This window comes from Mustela lutreola, chromosome 14 (assembly GCF_030435805.1).
Source record: "Mustela lutreola isolate mMusLut2 chromosome 14, mMusLut2.pri, whole genome shotgun sequence".
Lineage (NCBI taxonomy): Eukaryota > Metazoa > Chordata > Mammalia > Carnivora > Mustelidae > Mustela > Mustela lutreola.
In genome coordinates, this window is record NC_081303.1 from 34,353,589 (window position 1) to 34,378,275 (window position 24,687).

At 45.1% G+C, this 24,687-nt stretch overlaps 1 long non-coding RNA gene across 2 annotated transcripts; it reads right to left on the minus strand.

Moving 5' to 3' along the window:
• Nucleotides 1–1,562: 1,562 nt before the first annotated feature.
• Nucleotides 1,563–24,207, minus strand: LOC131814925 (uncharacterized). 2 transcript variants are annotated; one of them, XR_009347509.1, is made up of 3 exons: nucleotides 23,933–24,207; nucleotides 17,640–17,947; nucleotides 1,563–1,959 (listed from the first exon to the last, which is right to left on the minus strand). It is a non-coding gene; the product is annotated as an uncharacterized LOC131814925 (long non-coding RNA). The 2 variants fall into 2 exon arrangements; XR_009347508.1 differs by lacking the exon at nucleotides 1,563–1,959 and adding an exon at nucleotides 15,385–15,845.
• Between the last annotated feature and the right edge of the window lie 480 nt (nucleotides 24,208–24,687).

Genomic DNA, 24,687 nt, shown 5'->3' on the forward strand with positions numbered 1-24,687 from the left:
ACACGCCTTTATGTGACTCTCTGCCCTAGAATGGCTTTCTCGCTCTCCTTGCCCCATGTCTCTCTGAAGAACTTCTGCTCATCCATCCCTTCTCCATCAGTTTTCACCTCCACCAGGACATGTCCCAGACCCCCTCCTATAATTCTATATCTCCCTGGACATCTCCCTCCCACAGCTACTTATCTTCCCTGATAATAACTGCTCACTCACTTTTCTGTCTTACCCACTGGACTGCAAAGCACACTCACAGATCTCTCGCAAGAACTTCTTCCTCCAGGGACGCTTCTGGCAGAAGGAAAGACTATAAGAGATGTTCCCCTAAGCCAGTGTTCCAAACCAAGAGAAGCCTTCATTTTTTTTTTAATGGACTAAACCATTCTTTTTTTAATTGTCTAAACCATTAAAAATTACTATTATTATTATTAATAATAATAATAATAATTATAAAAGTCTCTCTCTTACTTTCCTAGAATAGTTCTCAAACTTGGACCAGAAATTAACTACCCTAGAAATTATGTTTAGTACTTTGTAGTCAAAGCACTTTAGCACTCATCAATTAATTATGATAATTTACCATCATTAGCCAGCTAATTAAATTTGAAACTGAAGCTCAGAGGAGAAACACCAACTTAGAAACATCACTCCAGGCAGATGTCCATAGGCCCAGCTCCTCATTCCTTGACCTTCTGCTAAAAACAGTGGGCTCCGGACTGGAACGAGGCCGAGCAACCATTTCATAGGTTCCTCCTTCTCATTGTGTGACCCAAGCCCAGCGCTGCTCCTCTCCTCTCTGGAGCTTAGACAGCAAACATTCTGGGATTATGCTTCCAAGTAACATACTCCACAAAATCACAACATTTCTTATTTTCAGGTGGTAACAAGAGGCTGTCTCTAACACACACACAAAATGCAGAATATCTCTGGCTCCCATTCTTGTAACAAAAGGGGGGATAAAATGGCTGGAGCTGGAAACCATGAAACTCTTGCAGGGTTTGGAGGCTGCTTAAAAACTGTTCTTGTTGGGGGGGGGGGGGAGAGGATGAAAACAATGGAATGGAAGAAGGCCTTTTAGGAACCTCTACTTGAGGAACTAGGAGTCTCATAATACAGTACAGTCAGTCTCCCAGGTTTATTGCTCTTCCATACATCAGAGTCGTGACCTTTCACTTGAAATCTGTGGAGCTCTCCCCTTCTCAGTGCAAAGGAAAGGGGAGGGGAAATTTACCTGGTGTGTTATACCCCACTTAAGCACTGACGTCACCGGAAACACTCTCCTGGAATGTTTTCCCCAAAAAAAGTCTGATGAGCCCCTTTCTGCTTGTCATGAGATGCTGAACTCATATTTTTTAACAATCTCCCCCACCCCGAAACTGTAACCAGCCTAGCTTTTCTCATGTCCCCTTAGAAGAAAGGGAAGGTACAAATGTCTCAGGATGCATAGATTTTCCTAGAAACACCAACATTCTCATTGCAGATGGTTTATGATGGAGCCTGGTTATGATTACATATCATGGACAATTAGTAAAGATAACAGTAATGACAGTAACAACAATTTTCAGGTGCTTTCACAGTTTATAAGAGAGCTTTTGAATACATAATGAAGTGATTATTTTATTATCTCCATTTTTACAAGGAATAAAATTCTTGTAGAGAAAGTGGCTTGCCCAAAGTAACAAAGCTACTTGATGATATAGCTGAGATTCCAATCCTGGTCATCTGATGCCAGTTTAGACGAGCTATTCTTAGTTTGTTTCTATCCACTGGGGGACTCTCCACTGCAAATAAAAGAAAGTCAAGCTAAAAGTCCAAAGGAAGAGCAGTCCTGGGTTTGGTTGAATCAGTGGCTCAGTGACATCATCACGGACCAAGGTTCTTTTCATTTCTCTCTTCTGCTACTCTCATTGTGTCAAACATCATCCCCTCGTAGTTTCAAGATGTTCCCACAGTTCTAGGCATCACCTGTGTAAACAGAGTCCAGAGAAAGAAAAGAGGCTATGGTTGTAACACATCCCTTTTTAAAAGTAGAAACAACTTCCCCTCACAACTCATTGGCCACAATTGCATCACATGCCCTTATCTCAACTTGCCAATCACTTGACAAATGATAGACACCATCCTGATTAGCTTAGACCAATCAAGATACAATACCGTAAGTCTGACAAAGAGTCCAGTCTCTGCTGAAGAACATGAACTCTTAGAGGAGGATAAGAAAATCTGTCAGCAAAGAAGAAAAGGGAAATGTTCTGGGATTGGCAATGAGTAATAATCTCCCACCAATATGGCAGATTATTTTCTAAAACATCTTACTATGAAATAACAGAACAAAGCATCTGGTAATTTTATACACATAATTGGTATGTAAGGTTAATGGACTATGAGAAAAATGTCAAAATCCATTATGGTTAAATACATATAGTGCTAGATAGACACACTGTAAAGGAAACTCCACTGACTAAAAGTGAAGAGACCTGAGTTCTAATCTAGTTTTCACTTACTAGCTGGTGGTCTTAACCTGCCTAATCTTAGCCTCTTATTTCACACTGGCTAGCCATGCCTGTCTCTATCTACCCCACAGATTTTTTTCGTAATATAAATGGTTTACTAAATCATTATTGTCATTAAACTAAAGTAATTTTCCAATGAATACCTGACTGAAGGAAGATTTCTGGTTTTGAAGGCACGCTGAGTGCTCATCACACTGGAACCTTCCCACCCTCTCCTCCTGCCCCAGCCCCAAGTTCTCAGAAAAACCTTGATCTTGTGGATCCTCCCCGCTGGTGCCTGGCCCTAAACTGAGGACCAGGTTGTCAGTCAGTCAGTACCTGGGCTGCTTTTCTGAATTCTCTGTAATGTACACATTTAAGCCCACCACTTGTCTTTGCATTCTAGAGAAGCTGGGTGGTGCAGGAAGGAGGGTCAGTGATCATAGTGACAATATGTTCTCCAGATGAATCCAGAGGATGCAGAGGGAACTAAAAGAAACTAACAGTCATCCAGCTCTTTTTTTCCCTTTGGATTATGAAGGATGCTCCATCAAGCACTTTCACCTCTCACGAGAGTCCTGAATATCTCTCCATTGCTCTTCTCTCTCTTGTCACATACTTTTGGACAGAGATCTGTTCCCTTACCCTCTTATTCACTGAGTCATTAGGTCAAATTTCATTGCTAGGTCCATTCTACTGACATGTAGTAAAGAAGAACATGGCTTTCTTATTTACTACAGTAACTCTGGCCATTGCTTTACCTTCATTCCTATAATTTAAGGTTTTTAGCTGATTGCCTGTGAAAGAGCACATAATAAAACCATGTTTGATTGAACCGGAAGAAACACAGAGATTATCTAGACCCTTGTTACACAAAGTGTGATCTGCAGATCAGCAACATGCCATAACCTAAAAGCTTATTAGAAATGTAGGATCTCGGGGCACCTGGGTGGCTCAGTGGATTAAAGCCTCTGCTTTCGGCTCAGGTCATGATCCCAGGGTCCTGGGATCGAGCCCCACGTGGGGCTCTCTGCTCAGCAGGGAGCCTGCTTCCCCCTCTCTCTCTGCCTGCCTCTCTGCCTACTTGTGATCTCTGTCTGTCAAATAAATAAATAAAAATCTTTAAAAAAAAAAAAAAAAAGAAATGTAGGATCTCAGGCCTGCCCCTGACCTACTGAACTGGAATCCACATTTTAACAAAATCTTCAGGTGGTTCATATGCAGACTGAGGTTTGGGAAGTGTTGATCTAGATCAACTAACTACCTCATTTCATGGAGAAGTCAAGTGACTTCTCTAAGGTCTCATACCAAATTAGTAGCTGCACTGGGGTGGATCTCAGTTATCCTGATTACTAAAACTACCTCTCAAATACCATTGATTCATTTGTACTTAGTTCCTTTATCCAGCTCTCATTTCTATATAGGTTAGTAGGCATTGACATAAAGGTATGTCAGCTTTTGGCATTCAAATTCACTTCTTTTACCCAGTCCTACCATTTTTGATAACATAGCTTCAGAGTTTTCTGCACCCTTCTTAGATCTCATTTCTTCACTTAATTAATTCACTAGGGCCTGCTTCGGTCTAAAATAATGACACGAGCCGAGTTTCTCTTTAATGTTTTGCTACTCACCTCTTCCTTTCCCATCCCCTTTTTAAGACTCCATCAACTGGATGGGCAACTAGTCTCTCTACTAATATTTTATTTAAAAATCTTGTACCTGCATCTAAAATGAAAATAATCTAAAGTTTTCTTTCTTGGTGAAGTTCTTGGTGAAGATCTTGAGATTAAAATTATGGTTGCTTTGTAAAATGAATTGGGGAGCTCAATCATTGATTGTTGATTTAAAAACCTGTAGGTCTCCTAATGAAGGATTTGGTGGGTCCTACTCTATGGCTCACCTGTATTTTGGACATTTTTCCAAGATTATCCTATTTGAAGGATCATAACTATTTAGAATCAAAAGCTGAGTAATGTTTTCTTACACAAAATACACTGCCGCATTTGCACTTTTGACATTTGATCTCTCTTGAGCAACTTGGGGCAAGGATAGAAGGACGGCGAAGGGGAAATATCCCCCTTACTCCTCCCACTTCATCCCTCATGACTCCCATCCTGAAACATATAATCTCATGTTTTTGTAAAGCTATTGCTTCCAAGTATGATACTTCCATTAGTGTTCTCCAATTCCTTTTATCTCATATGAAGCAGCTAAGGAAACCCGGCCTAAGGGTCTTAGACTCCAGTGCAGTGTTTTCTTGGGATTTTTCCATTTCCATGCCCTGAAAGTAGGGAAAGAGCATTTGGACAGCTGATAGTCATGCTCAGGTCATCTGACAAGGCACATGTTGGCATGCAAGGGAGCATCTATGGGTGACTCTGGGGCCCTCCCTGATCTGGAAAAATGTGGTCATGATTCATGTTTCTACAGCAAATGACAAGAGGAAGAATAGAGTCTGCCACTTATTAGCAAGTGCCCCTGCTGTCCTTGTCCTCACACACTATATTTCCCAGTTTAGAATTCTCTCTCAACCTCAGGAGCAGCCTGCATTTAGAAGCTTCTGGGTAGCAAAGAAAAACCTAAAATTTTATCACTACCACTCCTGCCCCCTCAGTTTGCTTTGAGAAATCTTTGTGGTTGGACAGAATATGCAGGAAGTCTGAAGAATCTTAAAATGTATTGCTCAAAGACAGATGTTTCCCTATCCTGATTAACAGGTCAGGTAGGTAATTGCTTCTGTAATGTGGTCTGAAGACATTAATCAACAAAAGGTCTGTCTAACCTCGTACATTTTCTTCTCTCTGACCTGAAATTCTGCCATTAATTTGCTGATAGAAGGGCCCTCCTTCTCTTTCTATGTTCAGGGATGGAGGGTACACAAGACAATACATCTAAATTCATGTATTCCAGTGTTCCCAGGACTAAACTTGCTCTAAAATTTTCATGTAGGTTCAGGAGGATAGAGGGTAAGGAGAGTAAGCATCAGAAAAATAGAAATATTTTTTTAAAAAGACTTTTATTTATTTGACAGAGAGAGAGGGAGAAAGAGAGAGCAAGAGAGGGAACACAAGCAGGGGGAGTGGGGGAGAGAGAAGCAGTCTTCCTGCTGAGCAGGAAGCCTGATGCAGGACTCCGTCCCAGGATCCTGGGATTATGACCTGAGCCAAAGGCAGACACTTAACGACTGAGCCACACAGGTACCCCTAGAAATATTTTTAAACTGGAAAAGTCTCCTATCCTAATGCAGTGCTCTGTAAATCCAGGAAGAAGCAAAGTTTGCAATGTCTCTCAGCCTCCTCCAGCTCCAAGAATCTCCTTCTCTTAAGGAGTCATCTCCCTTCCCCCTCAACTGAGTGGGAGAATAGGGAGGTATAGGGGAAAAAAAAGAAAAGCAGCGAGCAACATCCTCTGTGATAGCCCCAAAGTAAGCATAGCAGTTTATTTACATGCATGTTAATTTTATATAAGAAATCCCAGAATCATGCTGTTTTTACTATTTCCTACTCGTTTATCTGTGGAGAAATCCTTCTATTATTCCAGCACCAGAGGAGTGACAAAACAATTTGAGAATTACAATAGGATGTGAAATACGGGAACAGTGACAAGGTGGTCTCAGAGGTACCCGTAGGCACAGTTGTTAGTTCACTCCTCAAGTTCTGAGTCAAAGCTACAGAGGGAGTCTACACAGACAGTTTCAGGAGACTGAACTCCTTAGAGGATATGTTTTTTCATCCATTTACTCACTCAACAAATATTAAGGAACCTGTACTATGTGTCAGGAATCCCTACTATAGGCTGGTCACTGGCAGCCCAAATATTAATAAGACTGCTCTTGACAGGTGTAAGAACATTCTATCATAATGTGGTTAAACTATAGTGATAGAAATGGCAGAATCTAATAGTAGAATTAAGACATGGCATCCAGTTTACAGAATTAGCTAAGCAAAAGGCTGCGTGTGTGTTGAGAAATAACAAGGCATACATTTGGAACAAATCAATCATTCTGTTGCTGGAGAATAAATTGTGAGGTGGATGCCAGGAGACAACCTGTAGAACCCACCCAGCAGAGCAGCAAGGGTCACTCATGAAGAACCCCGTGTGCTACATTAAGGAATGTGCACTTCGCTCTGTAAATGAAAAATGGGGGGCCATAAGCAGAATTCAGTCAAAGGCATATCATAGCCAAACTTATTTATGAAGATACAGCTCTCTGCAAGCTTTGTAGAGGATGAATTGGCAGAGGTGTGCAATGAATTGGAGGAGGTAGGGACAGCTATCAGGAAGTCATAGTTGTGGTTACAAGAGAGGTGATAAGGGCCTGAACTAGGGGAGTTGCTGTGGGAATGAAGAAGCAAGGATAGGACTGAGAGCTATGTAGGAAGCAAAAGCAACCACATTTGGTAGTAGATTGAGTAGGGAGAAGGAAAAAAAGGGAGATGTTCAGGATGGCCCTCAGATGTCTTACTGAATTGGTTAGTAAATTGTGGGGCCACCATATCTAGAGAGAGAATATAGGAGGAAGGAAGTTTGGACTCAGAACAACCACGTTGGGTTGGGGAGGGGGTCTCTGAGTGGCATCTAGGTATAGTTTCTAACAAGTCACTCAACAGAAGGATATGCAGGTCAAGCAGGGGGTTGAGATTTGGGAGTTAATAGCAGCAAGGTGATGATCTAAACCATAATTTTGGATCCAGACAGAATGTGAAGAATGAGAAGAGAGCTGAACCAATGGCATAACTTTATGGAACACCAAAATGTCAGAAGAATCGGGAGAGGAGACTGTCCAACTGCAAAAGATCTAGAGGAAAAAAATCATAAAAAAAAAAAAAAACAAAACAGGAAAGTGAGGCCATATGCAAGCCAAAATACTAAAGAGATTCAATAACTTGCATCAAATTCACTAAAATATAGCAAAATGTGATATCTTAAACATCTCATTAGATGTGGAGGTTAAGAAATCACTGGTAAATTTAACTAGACCATCTGAATGGAAATGATGGAGCCAAAAGCCAAGCTGAGTGAGATGAAAAGAAATGGGAAGTGGAGAAGTAGAGACAGAAAGTATAGCCCACTTATAGAAGAAGATGTGGATTCAAGAAAAGATTTTAACATTGGAGGAAACTTGAGCAAGTTGGTAGACTTAGAGGGGGAAAAGAAGACACAGAATGGAGGGTGATAAATCATGTGACAAATTCCAGAAAAGGCAGTAGACAACAGGATCAAGAGCACCAGTGGAGAGATTGACCTTGAAATGAGAAGAGAACCTTCCAGGACGAGAAGGGAGTATAATATCTGCAATGTTTTTTGCTGCAAAAATCAGAAAATACAACCAAAGAATCTTAAACAGTAAGGAAACATTATTTTATCAAGATGTCAACAAACAATCCTAAAATTTATATGGAACCAGAAGAGACTCCAAATTGCTAAGGAAATGTTGAAAAAGAAAAATAAAACTGGGGTCATCACGTTGCCTGATTTTAAGCTTTACTACAAAGCTGTGATCACCAAGACAGCATGGTACTGGTATAAAAACAGACACATAGACCAGTGGAACAGAGCAGAGAGCCCAGATATGGACCCTCAACTCTATGGTCAAATAATCTTCAACAAAGCAGGAAAGAATATACAGTGGAAAAAAGACAGTCTCTTCAATAAATGGTGTTGGGAAAATTGGACAGCTATATGTAGAATGAAACTCGACCATTCTCTTACACCGTACACAAAGACAAACTCGAAATGGATAAAAGACCTCAATATGAGACAGGAATCCATCAGAATCCTAGAGGAGAACATAAGCAGTAACCTCTTCGATATCAGCCACAGCAACTTCTTTCAAGATATGTCTCCAAAGGCAAAGAAAACAAAAGCAAAAATGAACTTTTGGGACTTCATCAAGATCAAAAGTTTCTGCACAGCAAAGGAAACAGGCAACAAAAAAAAGAGGCAACCCACGAAATGGGAGAAGATATTTGCAAATGACAGTACAGACAAAAGGTTGATATCCAGGATCTATAAAGAACTTCTCAAACTCAACACACACAAAACAGATAATCATATCCAAAAATGGGCAGAAGATATGAACAGACACTTCTCCAGTGAAGACATACAAATGGCTATCAGACACATGAAAAAATGTTCATCATCACTAGCCATCAGGGAGATTCAAATTAAAACCACATTGAGATACCACCTTACACCAGTTAGAATGGCCAAAATTAGCAAGACAGGAAACAACGTGTGTTGGAGAGGTTGTGGAGAAAGGGGAACCCTCTTACACTGTTGGTGGAAATGCAAGTTGGCACAGTCACTTTGGAAAACAGTGTTGAGATTGCTTAAGAAATTAAAAATAGAGCTTCCCTATGACCCTGCAATTGCACTATTGGGTATTTACCCCACAGATACAGATGTAGTGAAAAGAAGGGCCACCTGTACCCCAATGTTCATAGTAGCAATGGCCACAGTCATCAAACTGTGGAAAGAACCAAGATGCCCTTCAATGGATGAATGGATAAAGAAGATATGGTCCATATATACTATGGAATATTGTGCCTCCATCAGAAAGGATGAATACCCAAATTTGTATCAACATGGACAGGACTGGAAGAGATTATGCTGAGTGAAATAAGTCAAGCAGAGAGAGTCAATTATCATATGGTTTCACCTATTTGTGGAGCATAAGGAATAACACGGAGGTCATGGGAAGATGGAGCGGAGAAGTGAGTTGGGGGAAATCAGAGGGAAGATGAACCATGAGAGACTGAGGGCTCTGAGAAACAAACTGAGGGTTTTGGAGGGGAGGGGGCAAAGGATTGGGTGAGTCTGGTGATAGGTATTATGAAGGGCACGTATTACGTGGAGCACTGGGTGTGGTGCATAAATAATGAATTCTGGAACACTGAAAAGAAATTAAAAAAAAAAAAGATGTCAAGGAGCAGGATAGTTATAGGAAATGCTGCTAATTTAGTGACTTAACAACATCATTAAGGACCCAAGCTCTCTCCAGGTTTCTGCACTGGCATCCTGAACACACCAGCTAATCCCCACCATGGTCAAAAGATTACAGCAGTATCTCCAGACCACAGTGTTCCACAGAACAATATCCAAAAGCCAGGAAAAAAACTCTTCCTTAAGCTCCATTTCGAGCAGGAGAAAAATTTTCCCAGAAGCCCCTCCACAGACTTCCATTCAATGGCCAGAATTTTTTCACATGGCTAAGCCAATACTGAAAAAGGAAGTGAAATAGTCAAAATTAGGTTAGGCTAATTATGATTCAACCACTTGGGCTAGATAAGAGCCCAACCACCCTGAAGAACACAGCCATCAAATACCTGTAAAAATCAGGGTTCTGTTATCAAGAAAGAATGGGTGAGCACAGTTGTTGGGTAGGCAACCAAAAGTGTCTGCCACAGTATGGATAAATGTAGAAAAGTTTGTGTTCAAGGGATAGAGTTTATGCTTAATTTCCTTAGTTTTTTCGACTATTGCTGACAGTAAAGGAACAAAGTTTAAGCACGAAGTTTGAGGAAATAGGTAGGATTTGAAAGTCACTGAGGAAATGAGAAAAAGAGTTGACTAAAGACAAAAGATTAAGAAATAGTGCTAAGGGACAAGCTGAGATGAGAGACTATGAACTCTTCAACATGCCAACCAACATGTGTATATATACTCAAGAACAAGAACAAAGAAGCTAGAGAGTAATAGTACCATTGGTTCTAAGTTGGGATTTTATGGATGATAAGATAGAAAAATAAAGGATGGAAACCAAAGATTCTTATGAAAGAGTGGTTCAGATCTCTGTATAACCCATGGGATCCCGGTTGTATAGAAGAAAAGGGGAGTCATAAAGTTTCAGATAAACAGCAAGAAAATGATGTGGTTAAGAAACAGAATATGAATATGAGGCCAAAATTTAATGGGAAAGATAGTGTGAGAACAGGACGTTGTGACCAGAGAATAGGATACAACGGTGTTGCCCAAGCAAGATTGGTTGAAGAAAAGAGAGATAAAAGGCGTTGGAGTTAACAATGTCCAGGAGTTTGAAGACTGGGTTGCTGGACTGGATGTATAACAAGTGCTCCAATATCCTAAGATTGCATATGAAATAAATGAGAGTGACTGACAACCATCCCAAAATCATCAGTGACGGAAAGAAATTAACGAGACCTGGAGGCAAAGAACATGGTATAAGTGGGTGGTATGACCTGGAAGGGAAAAGACCTTCTACCTGAAGATTGATGAGGACTGTCTGGATGTTGATGTGAAAGCCGGGAGAACAGCAACCTTTTTTCTAGGAAGAATCCTGCATGGAATTTAGAAGTATGATCAGTTGCTATTGGTGGAAACTGAAAACAAAATTGAGACTCTGAGGAGATTCAGATATCAGTTAAAAAAAGGAGGTTGAGGGGTCTTCTGAAATCTCTCTGGGGAATCAGAGGAATATATATTAACAACAGAAGCGGGGTAGATGTCACTAACACCCCCCAAAGAATGCTCAGGGCCTTGATAGGAAGAAATGACAGCCTGATTCAACTCTATATCCGTTGCAGTTAAGTTTAGGATTCCTCCATTTATTGAGGGAGGATTTCACTGTGGCTAAGACTTTTTACTTTATAAAACATTAACAGTATCATTACTAATGCAAGGAAACCTTCTTATGCCAGAGCAAATAAAAAATAAAGGTGTGAGTTTAGATAGGAGACAACGTGGCTCTGAGCAGGAATTTGTACGTTTCTGCTAAGCTGGCTCCTGTGCGCTCACACTCTCTGTCTTTCTTCATTTGCATTTCTGGTTTCTTTTCTCATTATGGTCACTATTTACTTGACAGATGATAGCAGGCCAGCTGAGGGTGGAGTACCATTAGCATATAAACAAGATTTTAAAATAGCTGGAACAGAGAAGGACTTTAGAGCCTGCTAATCCTTGGAGTCTTGACCTCAGAATAATCAGGAGAAAGTGTACTTGGGCAATTCTCAGCCAGCTTTAAGAATGTCCCTGCCTTGCCTTGGGTGACCTACGGTGAGTCATCATTTAACTTGGCTGCAAGCTGCCGCCACACTGGCTCTTTTTTTTTTTTTTTTTAAGATTTTATTTATTTAACAGAGAGAGATGACAAGTAAGCACAGAGAGAGAGAAAGAGAGAGGAGAGAGAGAGAGAGAGAGAGAGGAGGAAGCAGGCTCTCCGCCGAGCAGAGAGCTCAATGCGGGACTTGATCCCAGAACTCTGAGATCATGACCTGAGCTGAAGGCAGAGGCTTAACCCACTGAGCCACCCAGGCGCCCCACACTGGCTCTTTTATTTAGCTCTATTATTCTAAAAAGATTTAGTGGCAAATATGTAGTACTTGAAGGAAATGTGGAACAGTGTAAAAAGTGAAGACTTTAAACTCAGACAAATCTAGATTTGAATTCCAGCTGCCAGACCTAGCTTGATCTCCCTTAGCAAGTCACTTAAACTCTGAATAGAAGTCTTCACTTAAGGGAAGTCAGCTGTGGGTCAATTTCTCTATGTACATCACCAAATTATTAGCAATATTACCTGCCTCCTGGGGTCAGCTACCCCCCAGTGAAACAGTCTGAGCCCCTACCTAACACGCTAAATTAGAGAATTCTAGTATCCTTTCCAGGATTTACAAGGTGTACGCAAATGTTCTTCAAACTCCTGTAGTCAGCTCATTCCTTACCTCCCCTCACCACCTCCCTCCCAATATGCTGTCCCCTCTCCTTTTCCAGTGAGAACTAGACAGGGCTCCTCCCCCTGAGTTCTCCATACAGCACCAACACAAAGCTTTTCCTGAAGGGTTAGGGCAAATGGAGGCAATTAAGGAAAAGGAAGCCAACTGAGTAGAACATTACACATCAGGCAAGATGGCGGCCCTGCTGACCCCATCCTGAGCTTGTCCTTCGGCGGCCGCAGATCTGGGACCTCAACCTTCCATTGGGAGCTTTCCCTCCTCCTGTCTGTCCTCTGAGTTCCAGGGCCAAAAATCAAACATTTTCTGTTACTTCATGATGTAGGGAACTTCCAGGTCCTGTTGGTCTCACCTCATCCCTCTGCACTTTGCCTTCAGTGGCCACGAAGGCCACTTTAATGTGAGTTTCTACCCTGGGCTCCACCCCAAGTAACACAAAGAGACAGCTTGAAAGAGAAGCTTTGAAATAGCAATTGTTCTTTTACATGTTCCAGACCACAGGTCTGCTCAGAGATCCCGCTCCAGTAAGTAGCTCCTATAAGTGGGAAGGAAGGGAAAAATTATTCTCCCCACTCTCCATCCTTGCAAACTTCTGGGTCCTGGGGTTCTGGGGTTCTATCTTCCAGTTACCCAAGACATGTGTTATTATACCCATTCTATAGATGAGGAAGTTTAAGCTTAGAGAATTAAAACTATTTTCCCAGGTTCACAAGCTAAAAAGTAATTGAGTGAAGGTTACAAGTCAATGTTTGGAGAGCTGGCCCCTCTTGGAAACCAGTCCTCATGCAAAAGCTCAGTTAGCTTGGGACCTCCATGGGGAAAGTCCATGGGACTATGAGGAAGCCCCATCTGTCATGTGAAGAGAGACAAAAGCCTCACAGAGGAGCATGAAGGAACCAGACATGTGAACAAAGCCTTCTCAGACCTCCCAGTCCATTTTAGGCACCAGCTGAATGCAGACGAGTAAAGGACCCCAAACAACATCGCATGGAACAGAACCGTCTGGCCAAACCCTAACTGAGTTCTTTACCATTCCCATTTTGAAACCTAAAAGGTTAGAAGTCTTTGGGAGGCCCCAATAAGGAAGGTGGGTCACTCAGAAATCAAATTGCTTTCTCACAAATTCCTCCTGAAGAATCTACCAGAGCAATGGCCAAAAATACATAGCTTTTGCAGGAATGCCCAAAGGTAAAGCAGATTCTGGCTGAAAACTGTCCCAAACCATGGTTTGAAATTTCAGGGGGAAAAAAACCCTAATTATGTCTCTGTCTATCCATTTCATAGTTACATTGTATAAGTGGGTCTATGTACCTATGCTTAACCTCCTCTACATGGACACTGCTAAGAACTGCGGAAGGTAGCCAAGTAGTACTCTGTAAAGGAGAGACTACTGACTCCACGTCAAAGAAAGCAATTTTCCTAACTTCCATAACTTGAGAAATGGCATCATATATTCATTTATGTAAGATTTGTTCATGAAGCATCCACTTTGTGTTGGTGCTGTATGGAGAACTCAGGGGGAGGAGCCCTGTCTAGTTCTCACTGGAAAAGGAGAGGGGACAGCATATTGGGAGGGAGGTGGTGAGGGGAGGTAAGGAATGAGCTGACTACAGGAGTTTGAAGAACATTTGCGTACACCTTGTAAATCCTGGAAAGGATACTAGAATTCTCTAATTTAGCGTGTTAGGTAGGGGCTCAGACTGTTTCACTGGGGGGTAGCTGACCCCAGGAGGCAGGTAATATTGCTAATAATTTGGTGGCCCAGTGGATTCCGCCACCAAAAAGGGCAGCCATGGCCCTGCTCATGAGGAAGTTCAACTCTAATGCCAGGAAGACAGGCAACAAATAAGGAAACGATTCAATAAAACAAAAAGGGGGGGGTGAGGCATGGTAATAGTAAGAATTATGAAGAAAACAAAGTATGAGGCAGGGGTAGAGCATGACAGGGGGTGGGTAGGGAGGAGGCAGGGCGTAGCAGGGAGCAGTGTCTACTTTCAAGGTTTTCTCTGAAGGAGTGACTTTTGTGCAGCAAAGACTTAAATAAATCAAGCAAAGGAACTGTGTGGAGAAATAGAGGAAGAATGTTCCAGGAGCGGGGGAAAGCATGTGTAAAAGACTTGAGGGAGAAAGAGGCTTGGACTCCACAGGACAGAGCAAGTGGGTAGTGTGGCTAGAGGGAAGAGGGGAAGGAGGAGACTGGAGAGGTGAATGGATCACATGGTGGAGACCTTCGTATCACAGAGGGGAGCGTGGATTTTATTCTAGTATGTTGTGGGAAAGCATCGGAAGACTCTGAGCATTCATGGAGAAGCAGAAAAGCACAGAGGAGCTGCTGGAAGGTTACTGTGATTGTCTGAAAGAGCAATGATAGTGGCCTGCACCTCAGTGGGAAGAAACGATAAGATTGTGTTTTGAAGGTAGAGTACCTCAATTACACATACACAATTATCATTCAGATCAAGCTCCTCAGCTCTGGGATTTGGAAGCATTTCCATTTTTTAAACTGACGACTGAAGGAGCTGGATGGGTACTTCATCAATGCCCTGGAAGGCAATGTTTGGCATTCCAAGCCTGCCCCCTGAGTGCAGAGACACCCGAATCACCAGGACAGCTCTTGGGCAAGGAGACAAGTGGATTTTATTTGACCCCAAAGGGAAGCTCCATATAACCATGTGCCAGTCATGACTCTTGCTTCTCTGCCTAGGCAGACGGATTGGATAACTTTCCAACCAGTCACACAGCTACCCAATGGGTTTGTCCTATCTTCCATCTTGCAGAAGATCTCCAAGGACACATTCCTTGGAAAACAACACAACTGAACTTTTCATAGCCTGACCAATACTCCTTCACATGCGGAACGAGTTTTGGGGAAAGAAGAGGACCAATTTGCCTAAGAAACTCAGTGTCTTCTGGGAAGAAACCTAGACTCCCACAACTTTTCCCCCAAGATTTAAAATGAGAGAGGGGCTCCTTGGTGGCACAGTTGGTTAAGCATTGATTCTTCGTTTCTGTTCAGGTCATGATCTCAGAGTCTCAAGATGGAGCCTTACATTAGGCTCCTGGAGTCTGCTTAAGACTCTCTCTCCCTCTCCTTCTGTCCCTTCCCCCCCAAGTGCTCTCTCCCTAAATAAACAAATACATCTTTTTTTTTTTTAAAGATTTCATTTATTTATTTGAGAGACAGAGATCACAAGTAGGCAGAGAGGCAGGCAGAGAGAGAGGAGGAAGCAGGCTCCCCACCGAGCAGAGAGCCCGATGCAGGGCTAGATCCCAGGACCCCGGAACCATGACCCAAGTCGAAAGCAGAGGCTTTAACCCACTGAGCCACCCAGGTACCCCTAAACAAATAAATCTTAAAATTAAAATAAAACAAGGGAAAACGGCAGTAGCCCTCACCATGTTTCTTTGGCAAAAGATGATTCCAAGTCCCCAAAGACACCAAAGCAAAGGAACACCATGCTAGGGACCCAGGCTCATATAGGAGCCCAAGATTCATGGGGCTGGACCAGTTCTGGCGTAGCACATGGTTGAGGCAGAAGGAGCCTTGTGGCACAGTCTCCAAAGCCATGGTAGCACTTGGGAATGATGCTTGGAAGTAGAATGTGAACTTAGAGAGCTGTGATTTTGGAGCTTAAGCATGCCATTCCTCAACAGTAGTGACAATAGTCAAGACCTGTAAAGACAGAAGAGCACTGGCAAATAGTTGTCAACAGTGGTGCCACGTGGCAGTGAGACAAACAAACAGCATAGCACAGATCAGATGCTGCCTTACCACCACCTATCTTGAAAGCATCTCCGGATCCCTTTGGGCAACATGAGCCCCTGGTCTTCGTGGACAAGAAAGAGGGCCCCAAGATGAGATGTTGTGTTTCTCGGAGGTGCCTGGGTGGCTCAGTCAGTTAAGCAGCTGCATTTGGTTAAGGTCACGATCTTAGGGTCCGGGATCAAGTCCCTCATTGGGCTCCCTGCTCAACAGTGACCCTGCTTCCACCCCTCTCCCCTGCTCCTTCTCTCTCTCTCTTAAAGAAATAAAATCTTATAAAAAAAAAAAAAAAAAAAGGATGAGATCCTGTACCTCTTTAAAATAAGACTAGATGAGAACCCTGGTGATTAACTGAGGTAACAAAAAGCACCATGTACTTGGTAATGGACATACATGTGGCACAGGGTGTGGCATACCATGTATGTGGTAACGCATGCATATGTATACCTTACACAGAGGGTTAGAACATACTGACCAACAATCATAAAAATGTGGCACCCACTAAATGTACCTAAAGGGAAATGGGTGCTTTTATTTACCTTTTTTCAATTGTATTTATTTGCAAATTTTCTACAATGAGCCATACATTACTTTCTCTAAAAAAAAAAAAAAAAACTAAAGCAAATATAAAGAAGAGACTATTTAGTCTACACTCCTCACTCTGCCAGACAAGTGCCCCCCAGTGGTGACCCCAGGAACTTCTAATCCATGATGACTTCCGGCTGTTTTGGTGGCCCCTGTGGACCACCAGAGTGGTGATTCCTGGGCCGGTGAGCAGCCAGAGCCCACCATCCCCTCAGCAGAAACACGAGCCAGACTGTCTTCTGACTGAAGGGAGCTTCCCCAGGATGGAACAGGATGAGTGTCACGTCCTATCCCCACCTCCTGTCGCTGTTCAGGGCTCTCTCCACAGTCCAGGTGTGGCCCCGTGAGGTGACCACACCGGGATGTCCGGCGGGATCTCCCGCACAGATTCTCTGCTCCCACGTGTGTATTTTACATAAAGTTTCACTTCAGGCACCAGGTATCACACCGACAGAGCAACAGTTAGACCTTCTGTCGTGTGATTTGCATGCCACAGACATTTATACATTCTACCTTCACAGGGTCACAGCTCTGATCTGAAGGCTGAGGGGGACACAAAGATAACCCCAATTCTGCCTTCAATGACCCCCACCCCCCAAACAGAGGGAGAACAGGAAACCTAGAAGAGCCTCTGACACAGGTAGAACGCGCTGTTAACATAGAGATAGACAGGTAAACTCGTGACTGACTTCCTCCACGCCAACCACAACTACCTCTTCCCTCTGGCACCGGGTCCTGCCTTCAGGCTTCTCTCAGGGAAGCCCCTTGCATCCATTCCCACTACTTCTGCAACCGTTCTTTTCTCACCAAGACTCACTTACCAGGCTCAAACAGCCTTTCTTTCAATCCATTCTGTTGCCAGAAGGATATTTCAAAAATCCATGTTTTCCCCCTCTCTTCATTAAAAACAGGCAACTGACTTCCTGCTAAGGGGTCTTAGCTCTCTGGCACAGCATTCAGTGCCTTGCCTACTACAACCTATCATCCCAGGCCAAGCTCTCTCTATTGCTTTTTCTTCCTGCCTCCGGCCCCCCAGCAAACGCCTATAGCCGTCTGCCCCCTGCCCCACCTCCCCCACCCCAGCAGGCACACCCAGACCACTAACAACACTAGACTTACCAGCACTCCTCCAATACAAAACAGGAAGATCCCTTTCCTTCACTCTCCTTGGCAGTGTTCTAGTCATTCTTCAAAGCACAATTTAAATGTCTCCTTTTCCATAGAGCCTTCTTCAGACCTCAGGTGAGAATTAATCCTACCTGGGATCACAATAGCTCTTGGCTTATATCTTCTTTATTGGACTCATCATACCATGCTTTGCCATCCTCCACTTAACCTTGGGCTCCCGGAAGACAAGTATCACATGTCACTCCCCTTTGTATCCCTCACAGTAAAGAACCAGCATACAGTGGATACGTGTTTGCTACCTATTGAATGAAGAAGTAAGTCATTCTTTTCTGTTTTCAATACAAAAAACCATATATATATATATATATATATATATGAAACATTACTGTTCAGGCAATACAAAAAACCATATATATATATATATATGAAACATCACTGTTCAGGCAATAGTCCTCAGATCCTACATGGTTATGAAGTACTAATTGGTCCAAGAATTAACATCCTGATATAAATCTTTACAATTTAATTTTTTTTTTACAATTTAATTTTGTTCACTGAATTTACATACATTGATATCTGTCTCCTTCTTCCTGTAAACACACACTCACACACACACACACACACACACACACACACACTACTGATTCTGTCATCTCCCAAAAGAATCCAGACTAGTACACCATCCACCCTCCACAGGCCAGAAAAATTAGCAACTCCTGCTGGTTCAGAGGGCCTGGCCTGGGTGGATAATTCGCATCAACCCAGTACAGTTATTCATACAGGAACACTTTTTCCCAAGCCCTTGGTGTTTCTTCCAAATGGAGGGACATCCATCAGTGTGACACTCCTGGCCCTCTCCACTCCCCACTGGGGAGTTAATGGTGGAACCAGAGGAACCACACAGAGCCGCCCAGCCCCTTCCTCATCTTCTAGTTCCTCCTGTCTTTTTCCACTCCTGAAGCAGAAACGTTCCCAGCCAGTGCCTTGTGCGGTTCATGTGAACTCTTTCCATTTGTTCTTCCAGCTAATTCCCTGTCTCCCTAAGGCAGGTGGGCCGGGGCTGGGACAGATTTGCAAGACAGATGCTGGGTCCGTACTGTACCCTTCAGAAGCATAAAACCCTGTTACCAGGTCAAAATTGTGATGCTTGGTTCCCACTTTTATAGGACGAGGAGTATTCTGGGAGGTTCCTGAGTCCCTGGTGGAAACACTGGGCCTATTTTCCAGAGATGCCCAGACATGTCTGAATTCCAGTGTTGGGGGCAGGGCACCCCTAAGGCAGTTACGGTGCTGCCCTCGATGAGCAGGGTCCTCCAAATCTCGTTTGCTGGCCAACCCACTTCCAAATCTGACCTCTGGGCTCCTCTCCTCTGTCTCTCCGTCTCTGTCTCTCTCTCCACTTTACTCGCCCAAAACTAGGAGGAGGTGTGCAAGGCCTGAGTTGTAAAGGAAGGCCCAGGCATGAGTCAGCCTGGGGATATTTTCCCTCTGCTTCCCAAGCAGATGATGTATTTTATACTTTGCCAGTCCTCGGCAGACTCGAGACCTTTAGCCTGTGCTGTGTGCATTCACCTCCCTTGTGAAGGAAACCTTCCAGCACAGAGTGAGCCCCTGGCCATGGGCAGTCCTGCAGCCTGAACTCCGTCCAGGTGGCCGCCATGTCTGTGGGGTGGAGACAGAGAGTGGGTGAGGTGGGCGATGCACCTGCCCTTTGGGCCTTGGCCAGAGAGAGGCCCTCTCCCTACAGCAGCTCTAGTGGCACGCTCCGCTTGTAGGGAAATTCCCTGCACGGAAGCCCCGTCCTGTCTGCCAGCTCGAGCCAGCTCACTTCCTTCTCTGCAGCTCATTTTCTAGGGAGGGCACAGAGGAGGAAGGCTGTGCGGGAACAGGGTGTTTAGGGCACAGAGAGTCAGGAAGGGTTTCGTTCTCTTCCAAAAAAGGACTGAGCCTGCAGAGCCTGGGAACTTCCCTTCCCAAGCAGGGATGCGGAGGATAGAGTCATGGATGCTGGAACTGGGGCCCGGGTCATGTCTCCTCCAGACCATAAGAGGCCTCTAATGCCTTAACCTCCTTCCTCCTTCTAGAATATATGTGGCCAATGGTGTGGCTGCAGATTCTGGGGAAGGCAGTGCGGAAGCCTACTGGACCCTCCTCCTGCCTTAGGGTCCAAGAGACATACACCAAGAGACGTACCTGGCAGGATGCTGCCAGAGGGACCCCAGAGAGTCCAAGGGGACCTTAGGACGAGGGGCGCTGCTGGTGTGAGGTCTGGGGTTACCCTTTCCCCAACACCCTGCCCAGCTGTCTCCCCCATTTTGACCAAAACGAAATGTCAAGTGATGGGGAGGATATTTGTTAGTCTGTAAACATGCTTATATGAGAAATGTCACATAGATTTATTTACTTTCGCTGACTCTGACTCCAGTCCCGTGGGAAATCCAACCAACGTTACCACAGCCCCCACACCCTCCCCAGAATTGTGCAAAGGGCCCCAGGGATGCTTCTGCTGCCCTAAATAGTCAAGAGGCCCCTGGTTACTGGTTACAGCACTGTGCCCTCTACAAGACCTTTTGAATCTAACTTTGCTGTGACTAGAAGAGGGAGACTACAAGTCCGATCCCCCTGGGGCCTGGGTTTTGTCCCTGGGGTCTTGCACCATCCCCTCCAAAACCTTGCCAGCTCCCCAGAGACACTGGCAGGGGTTCCCACTCTTGGAGGGGCTCTCTGGTTACCACTGCCTTCCCAGAGAAAAGGAGCCTCTCCCTCTGTCCTCTCAAAGGTCCTCGCCCCCAAGAAGCCCCACATGGTGTCTGTGACCTCACCCTGGAAGCTGGAAGGGCAAGTAATATCTGAGATAATGATTTATTTGACTATCACAGTATTTTTAATTTTTTTAAATTGTTGCCACATTAGAGGATGACACTTAAAATGTGGATTTCTGACTCTTCTTGAAAAACCAAAAACATGGCAAAGGAGGCCCATTTGATGGGCCATTTCCTGAACACCTGTTAGGTTCCAGGTGCTACTCTGGGTCCTGGAGCTAAAAGGGTAAACAGACAGAGGAGGTGCCGGCTTTCAGGGGGCTTACATTCTATTTAATGCTGGGGACATAGAAATAAGCATTGACACAGAAATAAGCAAATAACATGGAGGTGGGGGGGGGGGGGCGCTGATGAGAAACCAGCTACAAACCAGTGATAAACAAGATCCTTTCCAACAATGATGAGGACCAAGAAGAAAATACACCAAGGTGTTAGTGGGGAGACCGAGAGCTCATTTAAACTGCGAGCTCATGGCAGCTTCTCCACGGAGGTGTCGTTTGAGCTAAGACCTAAGTGACAAGAAGGAGTCTGGCCCACAGAGATCTGTAGGAAGAGCAAGCCAGGCAAGGGGAGACCCCAAGTACCAAAAAGCCCCATGCTGGGTGTAGACTCGACTTCTAGGAGTGATGGACAAAATGCCAGTGGGGCTGTTTGGTTGACATCCAAGCTGTGGTCGAGGGCTTGAATTCAAGGAAAGAAGGACAATGAGGTTTGAAAGCCTTTGCAGAGGAGAGAAGGAAGCGCTGGAACAGAACAGGAAGTCGTGCGGCAGGTTGGATCTAAGGAGAAGGGGGCCAACTAGGGATACTCCCACCATGAGGAAGCATGGCCGGTGGATTCTAGAAGCACTGGCATTGGATATGGAGTTTTAAGCTTCCCTTTTATGGGTTATAATTTTCTTGTGGTAGCATCAGGTCCTTGGAAAAATTATCTACTCACTATTGCCCTGAATCTGCTGGGTTTTTTTGGAGATACAGTGTAGGCTGTGTTCTTGTTTGGAGGGCTGGCCCACACGGAGCCCTAGAGTAGGGGTTCCAAGGCCAAGGTGATCATCGGAACAAGTCTAAGTTAGGAGGAGCTGTATGAAACCGAAATGACTCTAGGGACATGGGAACATTTTTTGGTGATTTTCAGAAACACATGGGGGAACAGGAGTCTTGAGACTCTGACGATGGCAGTGACTACTAATGGCTGGAAAGCGTCTCGAAAGAGAAAAGGAACTAAGCAAATGAATGAAATTTAGATATATTTGGAAGACCAGAATTGGATCTCTGACCCAAAATGCAAACCCTTCTTTCAAGAGTTCCCTTGGCTGTTCTCAAACCTGCAGTCAATCATTAGGCTCCCCAAAGCAATGAGCAGAACAGCAGCATGTCCCCGCTCCTACTGGGCCACGTGGCTCTTGCTAAAGGCACCCCCGGAAGGAGGGTCGTCCTGTGGCCAAGCTTGCTTGGAAGGCCTGACTCATCTCCCCGATACAATGCCACAATGCCGGGGTAAAGAGGCAGAGGAAAGCACGGCCCATGGGCCCCCTGGAAGGCCTGGTGAGGGAAGGGGATGGGCAGGATGACGTCCCATCTAGTAGCACAGTCCACGGGTTGTGGTCTAGGGGTGTGGGATGCATCAGTGATTCCTGTCCTAGTGGAGCTGATATTCTAGCAGGGGAAAAGAGATAATAAATAATAAAAGCACAGCAAGTAAGTCAATGACACAGTATGGTGGGAAGAGAAAGTGCTTTAGAAAGAAAATGTGGCACGAGACGAGGGAGATCAGGAGTATTAGGAAGAGGGGCCATTGCACGTTTAACATGGTGGTCAGAATTAGGTGACATTTGAGCACAAACTGCCAAGCGGTGAGGGAGAGGAACACTCTTGGCAGAGGGAAGGGCCAGCGCTAAGGTCCCAAGATGGGAGTGTGTCTGATGTGTTTCAAGAACAGAGCCCAGTGTGTCTGGGCTGTCAGAGGGAGCACAGGGTAATGTAGGAGCCCGTGGGATAAAGAGGTGATACAGGCCAAGTCACACAGGGCTGAGCCACTGTTAGAACTTGGAAGCCACCGGCTGAACAGAAACCACCGTGAGCGCCATTTCAGGGAGTGGGGAGGCGCTGCTCATTTTCATCTCTGAGCACCTGGCCTATTCCCTGTCCCTAGCAAGTCCTTGTTGCGTGACTCACCGCATATGAAATGCGCGCTTTAGGATGGCCCTGTGCACGGGTCAGTGCTGAGTCATCACGTCGGCCCCTCTTCGCCCGGCCCCACAGCTTCCATGCCCCCTCGGGCCCTGCAACATCCCTGATACAGTATCAGCCACCGCCCAAAGCCGCGTCCTTATCTGCCCTAAAGGGACATGTCACCTGCTTCCAGAGACCACATTACATAAAATGCTTGGAGAAAAAAGGCTGGGAATGCAGGTCAGTGTGACCTAATGAAAGGAGCCAGGGGGTCAGCCTTACTCCCAGGCCCTCCATCCCTGACTCCGCCATTTACGGCTCTGCTCTCTGCAGCCTGGCCCCCTCCCCCTCCCCCCTCTCCCCCCACCACACGTTCCCTCAAACCCCTATTCTCCCCCGCCCCCTTGCCCTTCTTGCCTTTTGCCTCATCTTCTCCCCTGCCCTCCGACCTTCTCCACACCCCTCCCCTCCTGAGTCTCTCGCTTCTCTCCCTGAGTTCTTTCAAGGAGCACTAAAGATTTCCTCAGGAAGGAATCCCAGCACAGAGGCAAGACAGGCAGGAGGCCCACTAACAAGCAGGGGAGGTCGGCCTACTCGTTCCCCTCTCCTGTGATACAGCGAGTCGGCACACCCGATGTTTCCCAGGGCCAGGCCTTGCCAGGTAGCAATGGAGGAAAGGAAGGAGGGGCCGCAGCCCTGCCGAGGCCCTACCCCTACCCCAACCCCAACAGATGGGGCTGCTCGGGTCTGCCTGTTCTTGGGGACCTTTCTCCCAGGAAAGAGCAGAGCGACGCCTCTGGGCTTCTGGGCTCTCCACCAGGGAACTGGATGTGACTGCACAGGGGAACGCTATAATGAAGCTTTGCAAATGCTTCTCAAATGATCAGATCCCGCCAAAATCTTGCTTAAACTCTCAGGGTTACAGGAACCAGCCTCACGTCTACTGGAAGAGCTCTTGCTGCCCTTCACTGACTCTATCCTTGGGCACTTGCCAGCCTCACAAAGCAGAGAGCAGCCCTCACCTGCCAGCCCTACAAATGCCCCCACCCCTACCCCCTCCCCTGTCCCTCCCCAGACCCAAAGAGCACAAACAAAGCCGATGAATACACAGGTGCTCCAGAAAAAGAAACACTTTAGACGAATGACCTTGGCTCCAAGGTCAGCAGGGTCAGCATGCTCCTTAAAATACACATCTGTCTGAACCAAAGCCCCATTTTCAATCCCAGGGGAAAATCTAATGCCTGCCTTGAGATCTCTGCAAATCACAAGGGAATCTATTCTCCTCACTCACCTCAGGCTCCAATTTCCTGCCCTCGACGAATTCTCATACTCCGGTCTCCATAATTCTGCATCTTCTTAACCCAACCCTATCTTCTTGCTTAAAAAGCAATTATTTTTACAAGCATTGCACATTAGCCGGATTTTTACTGATGGTTTGTAGGTCACAAGGACTGGGTTACATGTGCTCACCGCTCAGCAAGCCACCTCCCATCTGATACTAGATGGGCCATTTTGGGAACATTCTCTAGGGATTTCTCCCTGGCTGTGCCTTCGTGGGCAGCACCAAGGCCCCTCTCGCCTTCTCTCCTCCAGAAATTCTTCCCACTCCTCCCGCAGGGCAGAGTGGCTCCCTCCCATCTGGGTTTGCCACGGAAGGGAGACCTGCTGGCTCTTTTGGGAATGTCAGTTTTCAGAGACGCTTGCTTTAAGTGGTGATCCTTTTTCTTTGTCTCGCCATGAAAATCCTAACTTCAATTCCAATTCATTGGCAAGCAAAGGAGAGGTCTTCTATTTCCCTTTATAAGCTCACCTCCTAATTGGTAGCATTCTCTGCCTACCGCCCTGGAGGCCTGAGCCTCCAGTTCCATTCATGGCTAAATAAATAGATGCTGCCACCTAGGAACTCCACTGCTCCCCCCTCTACCGCCCACTGCCCCCCCAACAGCACCTGCACACTGGTGCTTATAAATAACATAAGTAATGTCTTGACCATTACCACCTTATAAACACTATAGATGCCTATGTCGCCAAGTGACCTTAGCCAAG